General features: G+C 42.0%; 1 protein-coding gene across 2 annotated transcripts in view; it reads right to left on the bottom strand.

Annotated features, from left to right (window-relative positions):
* The window catches only part of LOC124712054 (dynein axonemal intermediate chain 7-like), an 87,216-nt gene that overhangs the window by 45,153 nt on the left and 21,796 nt on the right, over window positions 1–20,267 (bottom strand). The window lies entirely within an intron of this gene.

Consider the following 20,267-nt stretch of genomic DNA (forward strand, 5'->3'; position numbering starts at 1 on the left):
TACAACAAAGAACCATAGGAAAGATATTTAGTGTTGTCAGTATCGGAATTAGTTTTCTATTTGCTAGCATTGCTAGAAATATAGATAAGAGTGCTGAGGGGTGAACATGAGTGAAGGAAGGAGGAAAACCAAACTAAGTGCACTGAAATGCAAATGGTATCTACAGAAAAACATAAATTTACGATAGGGAATATATAACAAATTAACATATGGGCATGCTGCCTGTGATCTCAGTGAGTTTTTTCAAAATGTAGGGGAAAGTATATGTACAGTGGTTGAGTTATAATGTCCCAGCCTGAAACAAAACACCTGTAATGAGCCAAAATAGATGCACAGTGACAGATTCACTCTCACAGGGCAGAGGACAAAACCACTGCATCTCACAAGAGTTCTGTCCATGACTTACAACAACACACTGAAAACCCTATATACAATATTTCACTCCCAGCATTTTAGGTGGGTCATACCTACATGAATTTATATTTTCACAAAGGAAAAGACCACAATGATCAACCATAACAACATTAGATAGTGAATGAATCTAACTATAAGTTCACATGAAAGGGATAATACAATGATGTTATTTCACATGCTCATAGTACACATGCACATGGGTAGGTGACTTGAGGAAAGTATTGAAGGACTCACAAATTGCAAATATGCTCATGAGGGCACACAGACTGCATCATTTGGCAGGTCCTAGGAGGGGGGGAGGGGGGGAGCTGTTGTCCTCACTAATGTTAATGTGGCAGTATGGTTCACGGGAAGAATGACTGCCGGAAAACCTCCATGCGCGCTCGAATCTCTCTAATTTCACAACCGTGATCTCCTTGGGAGGTACAAGTAGGGGCAGCAATATATTCAATACCTCATCCAGAAATGCGCCCTCTCGAAAACTGGACAGCAAGCTACACCACGATGCAGAGCGCCTCTCTTGCAGAGTCTGCCACTTGAGTTTGCTAAACATCTCCATAACGCTATCACGGTTACCAAATAACCCTGTGACAAAACGCACCATTCTTCTTTGGATCTTCTCTATCTCCTCTGTCAACCCAACCTGGTACGGATCCCACACTGATGAGCAATACTCAAGTATAGGTCAAACGAGTGTTTTGTAAGCCACCTCCTTTGTTGATGGACTACATTTTCTAAGGATTCCCCCAATGAATCTCAACCTGGCACCTGCCTTACCAACAATTAATTTTATGTGATCATTCCACTTCAAATCGTTCCGTACACATACTCCCAGATATTTTACAGAAGTAACTGCTACCAGTGTTTGTTCCACTATCATATAATCATACAATAAAGGATCCTTCTTTCCATGTATTCGCAATACATTACATTTGTCTTTGTTAAGGGTCAGTTGCCACTCCCTGCACCAAGTACCTATCCACTGCAGATATTCCTGCATTTCACTGCACTTTTCTAATGCTGGAGCATCTTGTTCCATTTCACCACAGGGTTGCATATGAGCATTGGATTTGGCGTGCCAACAGGCGCAACTGGCACTGCAGAGAAAGCTACAGATCCACTGGCACTGAGGGTGCAGAGGCAACATGTTGTGTCATAGAAAGTGTGTCTGGGGTTGGGTCTGGCAGCAGGGGCAAGGTGATGAGCACTGCTGGTGGTTCCTCAGGGGCAGGTACCAGTGGAATGGGTGGCTCTGGCACTGGGTCCCATGCACTGGATGCTGTATCGGTGACACCAGCAGGTTGGTGGCATCTGTAGGGGCGTCATCGTTGTCTGGTGCCAGCTTGATGTTGATCACTAGAGGTGCACAGGGGCTGAGTAGAATGAGATTTGCAGTGTCGTTGAGATGCAGAGAAAAGGTCTTTCCTCTGTGCTTGAGGACAAAGTGAGTGCCCAAGTACTGTGGGATGAGCGGTGGCTGGCAGGCATCTTTGCAGCACATGAATGTGAGCACATCCACAGGTCCCAGTGGACAAATGATCTGCACGCACCATGGCGCTGTGGTGGCTGCTGCTCCAAAGTGGGAATGCAAGCGAGCAAGCAGGGCAGTTGCTCACCAAAACCGCCTGGCACAACGAGAGGCTCACTGTATACAAACTCAACAGTGGACATCCCAAGTTGACTTTGTGGGTCACTTGAAAACATTGGAGAACCAGTGGCAGGGCGGCAGACCATGTGACAGTTTGGCAAGTGAGGGCAGCTTTTAAAGTCCTGTGAAACCACTCCACCATGCCATTTGTGGCAGGGTGCTAGCTCATTGTTACATGAATTAAAGTGCCACAATTCTCGGTGAGAGTTTTGAAAAGGCAGCATGTAAATTAGTGCCATGGGCTGAAGTTATTTGATGGGGGCAACAGAAATGTGATACCCTTGTGGCAACAAAAGCCCTAGCAAAGGTGTGCACGGAGATGTCCAGGATTGGCACAGCCTTCAGCCAGAAAGTTGTAATCTGTCCCCTCCTTTCTAATTCTAGCTATTACCCACAATAAGCAAAGTCTTTTATAAAAAATTTTGAGAGGAGCAAAGATTACAATTAACTTTCTAGTTTATTTAGCTCTTTGTGTAGATTTGGCTCCAGTTCTTTGTTTCAAGGAGTCTGATTCTTAGAAGCTGAAATTCTCTCATTTTTGGTCCTCATGGTTGAACTGATGTAAATAAATTTGAAGGGTGTTGTTGCAGAATTTTTGTTGTTACATTAATATATTTTGTCACATTTTAGTACATTTTCACATTAAGAAAGCCAAAATTACATTGTTTAACCTGAATACAAAAATACAGAGGCATGCTTACTACTACTTCACTCTGTGGTAATAAACATATTACAAAGGGCTTACAATTTTTCTTAACAAATAAATTTCTATTAATTTTGATTATTATTTCATAAATGAATCCAGAAATACACATAGTAAACAGTACTAGTTTAACTGTGCCAAGTAATTAATAAATTCAAATGTTTCTAAAAAAAATAACTGTACATTCAGAGATAGTACTTATCGATTGTAACATCAAAAATAAATTAATTGCTATTAATAAATTTTTGCTTGAAATATAAAATACTGTGTGTAAAATTATATGAAAGTTTTCAGAGAAGCAGTTGACATAAAACTGACCTGTCCAAATTTCAAAAAATAATACAGGTATTGACAACTACAGTTGAGGAAAAGTAATGCTAAAGGAGGATGTCCCGTTACAAAGTGAACCTGTCAGATGTGGTGAGTACGTATCAGTAGCCACTAGACAATATAATGAGGCCTACAATGTTGACATGTAGATGCGAGAAACAATGTTCCACTGCAGGGAAAGCAGCAATCGAAGTGTGCACATGATGGCCCACTTTCGTGCATTGGAATGGTATAAAGGTGCATCCCCAGTTAGTACAATCTTGAAGAATACTGGGCTAGAAGAAATGCTCTGACATGATCGTCACACATGAAAAGATGCTGGGATGTGACAAGCCATGGTGGTTGTCAAAAGCTGGTTTGCAGAGGTCCGGCATATGGCGGAGGTAGGGACAGATGCAGTATTCTGAACCATCTGGGTGGTCAGGGTTTGTAAGAAGGTCACTCCAGATGTGGAAGTTGGTACCAGGGACTTTGTGCAGTTGTAGAATGAGGCCAGATGTCCCCATGCATTGCTGGGGGATAACACCTAAGGTAGGCTGCCTGACATCAGTGATGATTGTGAGTGGGGCAGTAGGATGGGGGTGGGCCAGAAGGGCAGCACCAGCTAGTTCACACTTTGTGTGCTTGAAACTGTCTGTCATTGAGACACATCAGGGCAAGGATTTTTTTCCTTTTGTGTGGTCACCTTTTGTAGTGTGGCAGTGTAGGGCTTACGTACGCTCACCGCATTTCTAAGGTGGTGCCAGAAAAAATTCACCATCCAAAGCAGCCGGCAGAGTTCCTTGAAGGTCGTGGGGTGTGGGAAGTCAGTTATTGTGTGGACCTTCTCAGCAAGTGGTTGGAAGCCTGCAGTGGATATAGCATGTTCCAGAAACTCGATCTCTTGAGCATCAAAAATGCTCTCCAGGTTAATTACAACCCCTGCCCTCTGGAGGCAGAAGAATAACTCCTGGAATCTGCGAGCTTGCAAGGGTAGCTTAGGATATCATCCAGGTATGAAAAACATCCCAGAGGGCCATGGAGAACACTGTCCACTGTCTAGAAGCACTGCTAGTTTTGGGCAGCATTGCAGATCCTGAATGACATAAAAATTATTTCAGAGAGGCCAAAAGATGTGATAACTGCTGTTTTCTCAATGTCCTCCAGGCAGACCAAAATTTTCATGAATGTTTTAAGGCAATCTATCTAGTTGAAGACTGTTGCACTGTGTAAGGGATCGTGATCCCACGAAGATAGATGCTAGTATCTGACACCCAGGTCAATAGCAGACAGGAGTCGATTGTCGAGTGCTGCAGGAGGCAGTGAGATGAGTGTTGAGTGAGCAATGGTGCTGGAGAGATGGGCAAGAATGGTGGTTGAGTGAGTAATAAATGGCAAATTCACCAGAGTATGACAAATGAGCGCGTCCCCCCTGATCGTCGGGGGGTGGACCCTCATCGATATCGATTCGCGAGTGATATGAATCCTAAAGTGACAAGTGCCAAATTACGTGTTTTCATCAACCGCATCGGCCAGCAACAACCATGGATTGCAGTGAGGATTTTTGTGAATGATAACCATCATCATTGCGTGTGATTAAGTACCTAAAATCACCAACTAATAAAAGACATAACCATAACTAAACGTGTAAGGTGAAGGTAGCAACTGCCTCAAAATTTGTGTGTTAGTTGTTGTTGTTGTGGTCTTCAGTCCTGAGACTGGTTTGATGCAGCTCTCCATGCTACTCTATCCTGTGCAAGCTTCTTCATCTCCCAGTACCTACTGCAACCTACATCCTTCTGAATCTGCTTAGTGTATTGATCTCTTGGTCTCCCTCTACGATTTTTACCCTCCACGCTGCCCTCCAATGCTAAATTTGTGATCCCTTGATGCCTCAAAACATGTCCTACCAACCGATCCCTTCTTCTAGTCAAGTTGTGCCACAAACTTCTCTTCTCCCCAATCCTATTCAATACCTCCTCATTAGTTACGTGATCTACCCACCTTATCTTCAGCATTCTTCTGTAGCACCACATTTCGAAAGCTTCTATTCTCTTCTTGTCCAAACTGGTTATCGTCCATGTGTGTTAGTAGAAAATACGTGTCAGTTTGTACATCACAACCTTTGTGGTCCTTAATAATAGACAAACTTTTCATCATTCCACTACTCAGTCTCAGAACAGCCGCATTCGGTTGAAATACCCCCCAAACTACAGAAGAAAAACCGACAGCCTTTCATCCATTAATCACATGGTCATATAATCATAATAATTAACTGTTAGGTGGCTTCGGTAAATTATACAAAACCCAATAAAGGGTGTTACAACTGGAGAGGTCATTGCTGTAGCTGCACAAGAGGGGCACGGGTTAATAGTTGGGAACTGTCCACGCGTTTAGTGCCTGATAGTATCCACAAGGGTGCCACTCCTATCTTTTCCGGGGTCCATGTGAAGGGCAGAGGCCCACGGGCTTTTACAGGGGTGGAGCACACTGGCAGTGATCACTGCCTCAATCTTACCCTGAGTGGCTCTTTGCTTGTATAGTGGAAGATGGCAGGCACTGGAGAAAACCAGATGACCCTGCATTGTTGCTATGTAGTGTACCATGTCTAGGTGCACCATCTAGGAGAGAGGGTTTGGGGGGGGGGGGGTGCTGAAAGGACAAGTGATGAGAGGAAGTGTGGTATCACATTTCAGTACCACCCCACAGGCATCATAGCAATGGAATTTCAAGTTTCCATGAGATGATGATCACAGTTGTGTGAGATCTTGTGGGCCAAATGGAGCACACTCACTGACCCACACCTCCAGTAGCTGTGAGCACCCTCTGCCACTTCAACAAAGGACAGCCAATAGCAGCTGCTCACCTCATTTGTGCTCAGAGCCACTTTGCGATGAGATGTTACACAGATGCTGCCTGGTCACTGCCCCATCATTGTTGTTCATGCTTTAGTACAGAGACATTTTTCCTTGTGGACATTGTGATAGTTGGACTCTGTTTCTTGCTACACTATTTGTAATGTTTCTTCTTATATTTGCCAACATATAAGTTAAGTAAATCTTCAGTTTACTGTGTTACAGTACTCGCTAATCACTTTTTTCCTTTCCAGCTTTCCTATGATGACAGTTGCCCCACCAATCTGTAGACCACCTCCACTTACTATTGTGTATGAAGTCATACACAACTTCTGGTGATGAGACATCGAGCTTATGTGTGACAGTCATCAATCATAATTGCTTTCTTCCTGTTCTGTCATCTTTTTGTTTGGTTTTTGTAGCTCTTGCTTACTCAATGCTTGCTTTGCTTGTGCTCTTTATGTTCTAGGTTTTAGGTTTGGCATTTGTCACTTTTGCCTCCCCTCCCCTTTTTCTATTTTCTCTGTGCTTCATTGTCTTACTATTTTTGCTTTCCGCTGTTTGTCTTTGCGCCTTGATTAACTGTCTTGTTCTCTTACACATTGTTTACTTATTATGGCTACTAAACTGCACTTGCCTGCTGCACCACCTGCAGTTACTTTAGTTTATTCAGTTTCTGAGTCCACAAATTGTGCAGCTGCTTGAAGTGATGAATTGCTTCACAACAGTACAGGTGACTTCACACAAGACACCAGACCCAATTGACAAGATGGAGGAAGACTGGACAGAGTACCTTGCACTACTCAATGCACATATTGCAGCACAACACATATCAGGTACTGCCAAACATTATTATTTCTTCTCCATGGCAGGAGTGGTATATATCACTTGTGCACCAGATTCTTTCCCATATTCCACCCTGACCTAGTAGACCATGAGAACTTATTGCAAGCCGGCCGAAGTGGCCGTGCGGTTAAAGGTGCTGCAGTCTGGAACCGCAAGACCGCTACGGTCGCAGGTTCGAATCCTGCCTCGGGCATGGATGTTTGTGATGTCCTTAGGTTAGTTAGGTTTAACTAGTTCTAAGTTCTAGGGGACTAATGACCTCAGCAGTTGAGTCCCATAGTGCTCAGAGCCATTTGAACCATTTGAACTTATTGCAGGCACTTACTAAATATTATGAGGATAGTGTTCAAGTGACAACTGCCCATTACAATTTCTTTAGGTTGTTTAAGCAACAAGGACAGACATACCATCAGTGGGTGACTGAAGTGCAAAGCCTTACTAGATAGTTTGGATTCAAATGTAACTGTGGCAAATACTACAGTGATGCAATGGTTCCTGATGCCCTCATACGCACTGTAGCAGACTGCACAGATTCTTAAGTAATGTCCACTCTTCTGCAGGTTCTGCAGACTATCAGTGTCTGTGCAAAAGTACAGAAGACAATTTTGGGGGAGCACCTATTTGTCTGTAGGTAGCTGTGGCAAAACGGCCTCACCACTGGTACTGTCAGCCACAGTCAGACAGTGTTAATGAATATGTGTCGCAGCAGGCACAAGTGTGAACTCATAACTCATGCACGTTCACTGATCTTGGCCCTTGCATGAAGCGCCCTTCTTTTTTTTTGTGGCAAATGAGGACATGTACAACGTACAGACTGTGTGCTTACAGAAACATAAAACACCTCCTTCTGCAAGTTTAGGTCACAACAAGTGTGTAGTGTGTTTTTGAAGCCCCAACAGTGTGGTAGCCATTCAGAAAAGGCTCCCAACTCATTTATAATGCTACATGAAGACAAAAAACATTTTGTGTCTCTCACTATTGCTGAACAATCAGTCAATTGGCAACTTGACACTAGAGCTTCAGTGACTTTGCTCAGCCATTGCACTTATGAAGTGTTAGGGTAACCCAAGTTGTGCACATCATGCCATATGCTAACTGTGTATACCAGCCAAGACATTCCTGTCTTAGTATCTTAGGTACTTGTATCCTTCCCACAGCTTTCCAAAATTTGTCAAAGACAGTGACATTCACAGTGCTTTCCTATGAAAACAGTGATAATATTTTCAGTCTAGACTCTTTTGATTTGTTTGGGCTAAGTATACAGGATAATGAACATCCTGTTTCTTACTTTGATCCTTGGGAGAGTGTTGTTAAGTTATGTGCAGAATTTCAGAATTTGTTGCCCATGTCAAAATGAAGGCCACTGCACAGTCACATTTTGTTTGAGCTCTTCCTGCCCATCACACTCTTTGTGAACAGGTGGCTCAGAAACTTAACAGTTTGCAAGACAGAGGGGTCATAGTGCTCACTACTGCCAGTCAGTGGGCATCCCCTCTTGTCATTCTGAGGAACCTATCGAGCAGACACCAGTTGTGTGCTGAACCTATCGAGCAGACACCAGTTGTGTGCCAATTTTAAGGAAATTGTGAAGCCCCAAACAGTCATTGGTGGTAATGCCTTGCTACATACTGGGTGCTGGTCGTCACTTTTCTAAGACTGATTTGTGTGGCACTCACAAATCCCTCTGGATTGATGGATCTTTGTATTAACACTCATCTAGGTCATTTCCAATTTTTGAGATTGCCATTTGGCAGTGCTTCCACACCCGTCATATTTCAATGCTTTCTGGAGTAGCTCACTGCAAAAATTCGTTTTTGCTGAAATTGTCATCTCAGGACACACTCCAGAAGAACACATAAGCAATCTTCACACTCTGTTCCAAGTGTTGTCTGCAGCTGGTTTTAAAAATAACAGAGACAAGTGTGTGTTTTTCCTGACTGAACTTGAGCACTTAGGACGTGTCATTAATAGTCAGGGTATTCACCCCTTGCAATCACATTTGCTTGCTATCTGTGACCTTCTGTCCCCAGGCAATCTGTGGAAATTGCAGCCTTTGTTAGTGAAGCTCACATATTACATCCAGGTTATTCCTAATGCTGTTCAAATTGCAGCTCCCTTGCATCATTCATGAATGAAAAATGTCTCTAGTGATCAATGCCTTGTTCATTTTGATCCACCCAAACCTATGATCTGGTGTGTAGATGCTTCCTCTTACAACATTGGTGCAGTTTTATTACATAAATTTGATTCTGTTGAGAGACCGACTGCCTCTGCTTCAAAGTTATTGAGCAAAGCTCATTGTAATTATTCACAAATTGGAGAGGAGGCTCTCATCATTGTCAATGATGTCATTAAGATTCACAGTTTCTTTTTGGCAGAAAATTTCATGTGGTGGCTAACCATAAATCTCTACAATCTTCAATTAGCACTTCTTAGTCAGTCCCAACTTGCACAGTGCAGAAGTTGCAACAGTGGACTCTTCTTTTGCCAAATTATCGATATGACATGTATCAGCCCACCTATAATCATACTAATGCAGGTGCTCTTCTTTCCCTATCTGTTTGCCCAGATTCATATTTCAAGTCCTCTGCTTCTTGTTGCTACACAAATGCACAAGACACAGATGTTTGCATAGCATTCAACTTAATCCATTGACTTACTAATATTTTTCCCTATATTTACCGTTTAAATTTATGAAAATCAACATATTTTGTCTTACACACTCTTATTTTTTGGTAGTAATTCCTTATAATTCTTACCTTACTGTTTATTTAAGTGATGAGGAATGAAGATAATACTGTTCTAGAAGTTTTTGTTGGTGTTAGACAAGGGCTGTTCAAAAAGTAGGTGACTTTTCAAATGGCACGGGCAACTTATATTCAGTTATTGATCTTTTTTTTTTTTTGTTAAGTTGGTACATATGTACCGAACATATGTTCACAGTTTCAAGTGTACAGCATACTTCATTTCTTTTTAACAGATGGAAAGGTTAGATGTGTTTTAATGTGCTCGGCAATTTTCGATTATTATAAAAAAAATGGAGCAAAAAATTTGCATCAAATTTTATGTGAAAAATGGAATCAAGTGCTTTAAAACACTTGAAACATTAACAGAGGCATACAGTGAGTGTGCTCTAAGTAAAAAAAATGTTTACAAGTGGTAGAAGCTCTTCCAGGATGGTTGAGAACATGCCAACGATGAACCTCGCTCTGGATGCCCCAGCACTTCAACAACAGATGATAGCATTGAAGCTGTGAAGAAAATTGTTTTTGATAATCATCAAGCCTTCTTGGTTACCCAGGCCTGCCAGCCCAAAGTTTGGTACAGATTTATTGATGACATCTTCATGATCTGGACTCACAGTGAAGAAGAACTCCAGAATTTCCTCTCCAACCTCAAGTCCTTTGGTTCCATCAGATTCACCTGGTCCTACTCCAGATCCCATGCCACTTTCCTTGACGTTGACCTCCATCTGTCCGATGGCCAGCTTCACACATCCGTCCTGGTACAGAAGTGAATTACCAGAGCCACTTCCTCATCCCCTCAAACCCAGAACCTCCCACAGAAGAACCCTAAAACTGCCCCACTTGTGACAGGATACTTTCTGGGACTGGATCAGACTCTGAATGTGGCTCTCCAGCAGGGATATGACTTCCTCAAATCCTGCCCTGAAATGAGATCCATCCTTCATGAAATCCTCCCCACTCGACCAAGAGTGTCTTTCCGCCACCCACCTAACCTTCGTAACCTCTTGGTTCATCCCTATGAAATCCCCAAACCACCTTCCCTACCCTCTGGCTCCTACCCTTGTAACTGCCCCTGGTGTAAAACCTCTCCCATGCACCCTCCCACCACTACCTACTCCAGTCCTGTAACGCGGAAGGTGTACACGATCAAAGGCAGAGCCACGTGTGAAAGCACCCACGTGATTTACCAACTGACCTGCCTACACTGTGAAGCTTTCTGTGTTTCTTCAGTATATCCTCTCTTCCCAATACCCACCAGGCTTCAGCCTCTGCTAATTTCAAGTTGCTGCCGCTCATACCTCACCTGTCATTCAACAACATCTTTGCCTCTGTACTTCTGCCTCAACTGACATCTCTGCCCGAACTCTTTGCCTTTACAAATGTGTGCTTGTGTCTGTACATGTGCAGATGGATATGTGTGTGTGTGCGAGTGTATACCTGTCCTTTTTTCCCCCTAAGGTAAGTCTTTCCGCTCCCGGGATTGGAATGACTCCTTACCTTCCACATCCTTTCATCTTTCCCTCTCCTTCCCTCTTTCCTGATGAAGCAACCGTTCGTTGCGAAAGCTTGAATTTTGTGTGTGTGTTTGTTTGTGTGTCTATCAACATGCCAATTCTTTCGTTTCATAAGTTACATAATCTTTGTTTTTAGATATATTTTTCCCACGTGGAATTTTATTATATTTATATATATGCTACCCACACACCTGTTGAAACTGTATGCACAGACTCCACAGTACATGGGGATGACAATATATAACAAGTTAATTGGCAAAACATATTTAATATGAAGACATAAATTTTAAAAATGAGTCTACAGCAGATTCTGTGGGAGAAATGTTACTATTCAATAGAAGAAATCGTAGAGGATGAAATGATCATTTGAGCAATGGGTAAGTAAGTATTAGATTTTATTGTATGTATAACAAAATCGTATTATTATTATTATGCTGTCTGTTAACATCAGCTGTTCTTTGTTTTTGGTAAAATTTTACGATAATTTGATGTGTCTCCTAGGTCTGAATCAAATGATTTAGATTATGTGCATTATGAGGCAAATCAACTACAATTCACAGTCCCAAATATGGTTGCATTAGTTCTATAACAGCATCAGTAATCAGGATTTCTTTATTACTTGGCTCATGTTTCATGCCTGTATAAATATCAAATTCTCAACAGTAGCCACTATTTGACTCACAAATTTTGAAGAACTTTATTTTGAAATGTGGCCCTTTTTTGAGGACTGAACTGGATGTGGCAGAGTCTACTCTGAATTTCATGAGGCTTTCATCAACTTCAGTATCTTCTTCAGGATAATAAACACTCTGGGAATTTTGTTGGAAATGGTTAGTAAAAGGTTGCAACTTGTTCAGACGTTTAGATGATTTGCAGGGGCAGCATTTCCATTGTATGCAAAATGAAGGAAACTAGAAATATGTAAGAATCTTCTATATGGCACAGTGGCAGAAAAGAAAGGACTATGAGCTGATTTTTTTAGGGACTAGTATCACTGAAGTGTTGGCTTCTTCAACTGTGCCTTAAGCATACATAAAGCAAAATATGCTTGAATTTCATCAACTGTAGCAGGAAACAAATCAGTTTGATTCTGAAGCAGGACTTCTTTTATAACAATATGTTGCATATGTATTTGTTTATACTGCTACATCCTCCCAGAATGACAAATTAATGATTTTTCTGTGCATATCTAAGAGGGTTAGTTGTTGAGGGACTTGTCTTTGAACCCTAGGACTGATGCCACCAGGAAGGTCTATCCTGATTTATTCGCCATTTCCTTTTATCTACCTTCTGTTTTTTAGCAAAATCCCACCTGTTGCAGCGTTGGTCTCCTTTATCTTAACTATCAGAAACACCACTTTCAAAAACATCACTTACAGAAATGTCACTGTCACTTTTATTCAACAGACTTCCCACTTCCTTATAGAAACTTTTAATGGCACAGTATTGCTTACTCCTACACAGTTGGTGAAAAATCCTGAAAATGATTGCTTATAACTCGAAAAATATCAAAAGAAATAGAATGTATTACATACACCAGTAAACAACTCTATTTCTCAGATTTTCAATGTTATATAACATGTCATGCCATCTATTGACAGAAAAGAAGAAACACTAAGAAGGCATTACAGCTGCTTCACCTGTCTCACATCCAGCAAATGTAGTAACAGACTTTAGACCTGTGAACAACTGTGAGCCAGCTGTATAAGCCAATGGGTTTATCCACAGCAGTGGATCTTGATACACAAATTCTGTTGCACTATGCCTGCATTGGTTGGCTCTCTTGTCAGAGACTTTTGTAGCTCTGTGGTTTGCTGATATTTTGACTGTCAGCATGCCCTTGCAATACTACAATGTGTCATTTTGTTTTGGGCTAATAATGACCAGTCACATGTTATGGTTCCCCAGGATCTCCAGCCTGACATGCTTCTTTTACTAACAACAGTCAATGGGGCATCATTCATGCAAAGCAGATGGTGCAACATCATTGTTCTTTGCACAGTCTGGATGTGGAAACTGAACAGTTGACTTCCATTACCAAGCCTGTACTGAACATCAGTCAGCCCCACTTCAGCAGTTCTTTGAATGACCTAAACCTCAAGCACCTTGGCAACATTTGCACTTGAATTTCATTGGTACTTACTGGAACACACGTTGGCTCATCATTGTTGACAGTTTCAGTAAATACCCCTTTATGGTTCCTATGCACTCTATTGTGGCTCATTCCTCAATCCAGGCCTTGTCATCGATCTTTTACCTCAAGGGATTGTGTGAAGTGATAGTGACTGCCAACAGGCCTCAATTTGTTGCCATCAAGTTTGCATGGGTTTGCACTGCTCCCTGCATCAAGCACATTATGTGTGCACCATGCCACTCACAATCCAATGGTGAATCTGAAAGCTTTGAATGAACATTTAAGCAACAGATGGACAAACTTTGTAGTTCTTCTTGTCTTCCTACTGCTACCAGCCAGGTGATGGATAATTACTGGAGGAGTTGTTACATGGGTGGGTGCCACCACACCTTGCTTTTGTTGCTGCACCCTTCACAGTGGGTGGTGCACACTCCGTCCAGACAAGCAAAGTTTCACACTAATGATTTAGTCTTTTACAGACTGTATGGCAGATGGAGGTGGTGAGGGCGAGGCACGGTTGTATGATGTATTGGATGTTTATTTCTACTGCAGCACAACCAGGATCAAATTTGTCCTTGTGATATGTGCGATCCTTTCACAAGCTTTGTGCTTTTGAATTCTGAGCCTGCCTGGATGCAACAGTTCCCAGTGCCACTAGGTCTTGTGAGCCGATCAGTGCCACTCCCAGATCTGATGGAAGTTGATGCCCTTTCCTGGTCATTGCTGTCTTGACAGACAGTGTCTTCTGGGGATGGGCCCCTCTTCCTGGCCACTGCTCCATGTGCTGCATCAGGTCCCTCTGCAGTCATCAAGATACTTCTGACTCTGTCTGCTGCTCTGCCTCTGGATGTGGGTGCACACCATTGGACAAGCTCAGGGCATATGCCGGGGCATAGGGAAGCTCAGCATTGGCCTCAGTTTTGGCTCCTCTCATTGCCACCTGCACCCAGGCCCCCCCCCCACCCCCCCCCCCGCCCACCCCCTCCAATCATTGTTCACTCAACTACACTGACAACAAGGTTGAGGTCAGTTGTGGGGAAGGAATGTGATATCATGTATTGATACCACCCCAAATTTGCAAGTTTCTGTGAGATGCTGATAGTGGTTATGCCAAATGTGGCAAACTCAATGGAGCACACCCAGGGAGACTCACCTCCAGCTGCTCCACACTTTAAGTAAATCTTAGTTTTTCTGTGTTAACTTGCTCACTAATCGTTTTTGCTCCTGTCCCACTTTCCTAGATGACAGCAGCCATGCCACTCTGTAGTCCACCTCTCCCTTAGCACTGTGTACAGAGTTATACACAACAAGAGGGAATTCTTCAAGGAGATCAGCAAAATGGCCAAAATAAGATACCTGCATGGTGGTGGACTGAGTGGCTATGCGGGATATATGGGGATGTAATAGGGGATGTGCCATTTATAATGCAGCGATTTGCCAGATTGAGAAGCAGGCCATTGTGGGAAATGAAATGATTGCCAAGGACAGGGTCCATGTTAGTGGAAGATAGTGGAAGGCCGTGAGAAATCTCGACTGATTCCTATGCCAATGGAACAGGTATGGGAGAAGTAATTGGTGGTGACTGAGCCATTGGATGCAGCGAGGAGTAGGGGGGGAAGATGGGTGGTGGCCATGAGAGGGTAACAACTTACTGGGAAAAAATGGATAGGTCAGATCCAGTATCAACTAGGTATGCTATGGGGAAGGAAAGGTCACAATGATCATGTACAAATAGGTACTGTGAGATTGCAGAGCTACTGGGGGTGCCTAGAGCCAGTTGCTGCTGATGTTTGGGGCCATTAGCACAGTGCTTAACAATTTGGGGTATTGCTGCCAAATTGTTCATGGTACCAGTAAAGACACCCACACCAAAAAAATCTAGGTAATTGCCAGGGGTTGGGTGTGGGAGTAGGGGAGGGGTGGCCACACCAGGCAGGTTTCCATCAGGTGTGTAGGTGTCATGAATGTAACATGCACCATGCGCACAGAACTCTTGGGTGTTGTTTGGCTGAATCTGGCATTGAATGGTGAAAGGTGAGCAAAGGTCAACACCATCTGGAATACTGAAGGGATAGCTCACATCTGAGTGGCAGTGATCCCTGTGATCTCTGCACAGAGACTGATAAAATCCTACAGGTTGCTTGCAGGTGGGGGTCATTGGTAGGGAGGAGGGTGGGGGGTAGGAGAGGTTGGTGATCTGATGGAGCCATACGCAAAGGGCACAGAAAGTCAGTGTTTTGCTGTGCCATAGTGCCCATAATTAGTGCTTCACGTATAGAAGCTGTAATACTTTATATGATATGTGTGTTACCAGTAAACTACACATGTGTGCTGTAGAAACTGTCAAACTCCTGACAATTTTCTTAAGTCTTGATTCAACACCAATGGCTACTAAATAAATATTATGACATCATGTAGTTACAACCATACTTTATTATACATTGACTATACATTAGACAAGAGATTACTGAGTACAAGAGGTACTGACACTGAAGTGTTATTACTCAGTGGATGAATTAATGTGGGAGAAACTGGAAATTTGAGCTGGATACAATGTGTTACACATTCTGAGAAATATCCTTATGGTGTTAATATTTATTATAGTGTTATTATTTATTAATGTAAAAATCATTGTAGCTGTTTTATAAATTTTTGACATGTCTCCTGTATGCAAACCAAATGGATTGCAAATGTATGTCATGACATGAATAAAACCCAATTCACAATTATCATGTGCCTTTTTGTTAAACTGACACCTAGTTCTGATTATAGCATTCAATCAATCAAACAAAATGGTTGAAATTATTGCTATAAATTATGTTCAAGACATTGATATTCCTTAGAGCTGTGCATAGCACAGTAGCCCCTTTGCTGTAATTATGATGTCATCAAACACCATGCTACAGTCCTTGTCACCATATGAAGCCCCTAAGTAATACCTCATGAAAATAACTAGACCAACCATGACAGAATGCATTCCATAATAAACCTTCATATGTAATAAAGACAGTTCTAATTCTTTAAATGACTTTCCTACTCAACTTTACCAAAACACAAAACTATGTATATTTATACACTCTAAGACAAAAAAAAATTGGCGTCATGAAGGAATTATCTAATGGGATGCACATCAACAGATGATATGCACATGTTAAGAAAAACAAATGATTACAGTTTCATAAAAATTGGATGATTTATTCAACAGAAAGAGCTTCACAAACTGAGCAAGTTAATAATGTGTTGGTTCATCTCTGGCCATTATGTAAGCAGTTATTTGGTTGGTAATGACTGAAAGAGTTGTTGGCAATCCTCCTGAGTAATATTCCATCCAATTAATTCGTTACATCATCAAAATCTTGAGGTGGTTGGAGAGCCCTGCCCATAGTACTCCAAATGTTCTCAATTGGGGAGAAATTCAGTGACATTGCTGGTCACAGTAGGATTTAGCAAGCATGAAGACAAGCAATAGAAACTCTCGTTGTGTGCAGGTGGGCATTATCTTGCTGAAATGTAAGACTAGGATGATTTGCCATGAAGGGCAACAAAACAGAGTGTAGAATGTCATTGACATACTGCTGTGCTGTAAGGCTGCTACAGATGGTAACTAAAGGGGTCTTGTCGTGAAAAGAAATGGCAACTCAGACCATCACTACTGTATGGTCGGCGGCATTCAGGTTGGTACCCCCACTGTCTGGTACATCTCCAGACAATCTTTAGCCTGGAATCTCATTGATTGGAGTAGAATTATCTACAGTGATGAGTACCACTTTGAACTGAGCTCTGATGACCATTGAATACATACCTGGAGATTCCCCGAACAGTGGTGGATACGAACCTGATTGTTGTCCATCATACAGCCTGGTCTGGTGTGGCATTCTTTTCATAGGAAGACACATCTTCAGCTTGATATTTCATTGAATGGGGTAGAATTGTCTCAGTGATGACTATAATGTTTGGTGCATGCACACACATCTACTGCTGATGCTGAAACGTTTGCATCATCTGCTAGGGAAAATGTGTGGCACGTGCGAATGTTTGGTAGTGTGTTGCCATAAGAGTATACTGACAGCTGTATCCTTCCAGGAAAATTGTGCCAACAAAGAGAAAGAACTCAACACCATCTGATTAAAGGATTAGTTTGAATATCTTGAATGTGTCATATTGTATAAGTATTTAGCAGTAATACTATGAAGTGATATGAAATGGGATGTTCAAGTAAAATTGGTATTAAGAAAGTGGATGGAAGATTTAGGTTTTGGGAAAATGTAACACACCTGTAAAGGAAATTTCATACAAGATGCTAGTGTGACCAATTTTAAAGTGTTGTTTTGAGTCCTTCTCAAGTAGGCGTGGCAACAGGGAACAAACAATTTTTAAGATGTGCTACTAGGATCTTAATAGGTTGGTGTAGCCCATATGAAACTGTAACAGAAATGAGTGGAGAACTGAAAAGGGAATCCTTAGGAGAAAGACAACTTATTCTTGCAAAACCCAGTTGAGAAAATTTAGTGAACCCATAGTGACTGTTATGTTGTCACTATTGCATATCTCACTTAGGAGTGATGAGGGTAAGATAAGAGGGGTTACAGCACATACAGACACATAGAAACAATCATTTTTCCATCAAGGAATATGAGAATGGTTGTTGCTGTTATTGTTGCCATTGTAGTGGACTTCAGTCCAAAAAGTGGTCTGATGTAGCTCTCCATGCTACTCTATCCTGTGCAAGCCTCTTCATTTCTGCATAACTACTACAATCTACATCCCTCTGAATTTGCTTCTGTACTCATGCTTTGGACTCCCTTCACAATTTTTACTCCTCACACTTCCCTCCATTACCAAACTGAAGTTTTCTTTATGTCACAAGACATATTCTGTCAAATGATCCCTTCTTCTAGCCACAATGTGTCATAATTTCATTTTTACCCAATTTTATTCAATACTTTCTCATTAGTTATCTGATCTACCCATCTAATCTTCAGCATTCTTCTGTAGCACCATATTTTAAAAGCTCCACTTCTCTTTTTGTCTGAATTGCTTTTCAACCACATTTCACTTTTGTACAATGCTAAACTCCAAACAAATACATTTAGAAAAGACTTTCTAATGGTGAATAGCAAATGGTATAAGACAGAAGATCTATACTATTCATGTGATGTACCATCCACCATTTATTGTAGAGTAACATGCAGAGTATATATGTAGACATAGAACTTGACTGTATCAGTGATCTGATTGCTCATGACAAACTATCTTGCTGTAAAGAACATCACTGGTTTCTTCAATGCATACCATAGCTAAATTTAATCTCTCTAGACACTATTGACGTGCATATGAGGTTCATCTGCGCCTGCATCTACATACATATTCCACGATCCATCACATGATACATGACAAAGGGTACCTTGTACCCTACCAGTCGCTAATATCCCTGCTCCACTCACAAATGGAGTGAATAGTACTCGTGCAAAATTTATGTTGGTGGCAGTAAAATATTTCTGCAGTCAGCTGCAAATGCAAGTTCTCTAAATTTTCTCAACAGTCTTTCACTAAAAGAACACCATCTTGCCTCCTTGCACCCTTATGTATATGGCATAAATCTGTTTGTTGAATTAATCTTCATCGAACCACCAAGAAATATAGATGGGCAGCCAAGGGAGCACCCCGTTCAAGCCCATCAGTGTCAGTTATCACATAAATGTGGTTCTCACTTAAAATTATAGTAAATGTAGATCCCTAAACATTCTGAAATATTTTTGATTTTACTCTTGTAAATCTGTGGTTCCTCTGGGGGCTCCTCAATAGCATGCGTGGTGCATGTCTTACTCTTAGCGCCACCAGGTCATGATTTTTATAAACCCCTAATGACATCATTGGTCACAGAGAAATGACAAACATACCCTTCTGAAAGACAGAAGCGTTGCATCATTGACAGGCACACAAACAGAAGGCACAGAGCTTGAATAGCTTGCAGAATGTACTTCCTTTCTCTAGCTGCAAGAAAAACATGCACACAAACACACAAGCACACACTCATAGCACACACCTGCACACCTGTATTGGGGGCATATGGCATGTAGAGCTGCACACATGGCAGTCCACAATACATGCGGCTGATGCTGCAGGGTGTAACAAAAGTGACATATGACCACATGTGTAATGGCCATTACGGAGTGTGTTTTAAAGGTGAGAGGGAAAAAACATAAGAGAAGGAAGTAGACTGACAATAGAGGGGAGCTATATATATATAAAAATAATAGAGGGAAACATTACACGCGGGAAAAATATATTTAAAAACAAAGATTATGTGACTTACCATACGAAAGCGCTGGCAGGTCGATAGAAACACAAACAGAACATACATACACACAAAATTCAAGCTTTTGCAAAAAACTGTTGCTTCATCAGGAAAGAGGGAAGGAGAGGGAAAGACGAAAGGATGTGGGTTTTAAGGGAGAGGGTAAGGAGTCATTCCAATCCCGGGAGCGGAAAGACTTACCTTAGGGGGAAAAAAGGACGGGTATACACTTGCACACACACACATATCCATCCACACATATACAGACACAAGCAGACATATTTAAAGACAAAGAGTTTGGGCAGAGATGTCAGTCGAGGCGGAAGTGCAGAGGCAAAGATGTTGTTGAATGACAGGTGAGGTATGAGTGGCGGCAACTTGAAATTAGCGGAGATTGAGGCCTGGTGGATAACGGGAAGAGAGGATATATTGAAGAGCAAGTTCCCATCTCGGGAGTTCGGATAGGTTGGTGTTAGTGGGAAGTATCCAGATAACCCGGACGGTGTAACACTGTGCCAAGATGTGCTGGCCATGCACCAAGGCATGTTTAGCCACAGGGTGATCCTCATTACCAACAAACACTGTCTGCCTGTGTCCATTCATGCGAATGGACAGTTTGTTGCTGGTCAGTCCCACATAGAAAGCGTCACAGTGTAGGCAGGTCAGTTGGTAAATCATGTGGGTGCTTTCACACGTGGCTCTGCCGTTGATCGTGTACACCTTCCGCGTTACAGGACTGGAGTAGGTAGTGGTGGGAGGGTGCATGGGACAGGTTTTACACCAGGGGCAGTTACAAGGG

The sequence above is a fragment of the Schistocerca piceifrons genome, chromosome 8, assembly GCF_021461385.2.
Source record: "Schistocerca piceifrons isolate TAMUIC-IGC-003096 chromosome 8, iqSchPice1.1, whole genome shotgun sequence".
NCBI lineage: Eukaryota > Metazoa > Arthropoda > Insecta > Orthoptera > Acrididae > Schistocerca > Schistocerca piceifrons.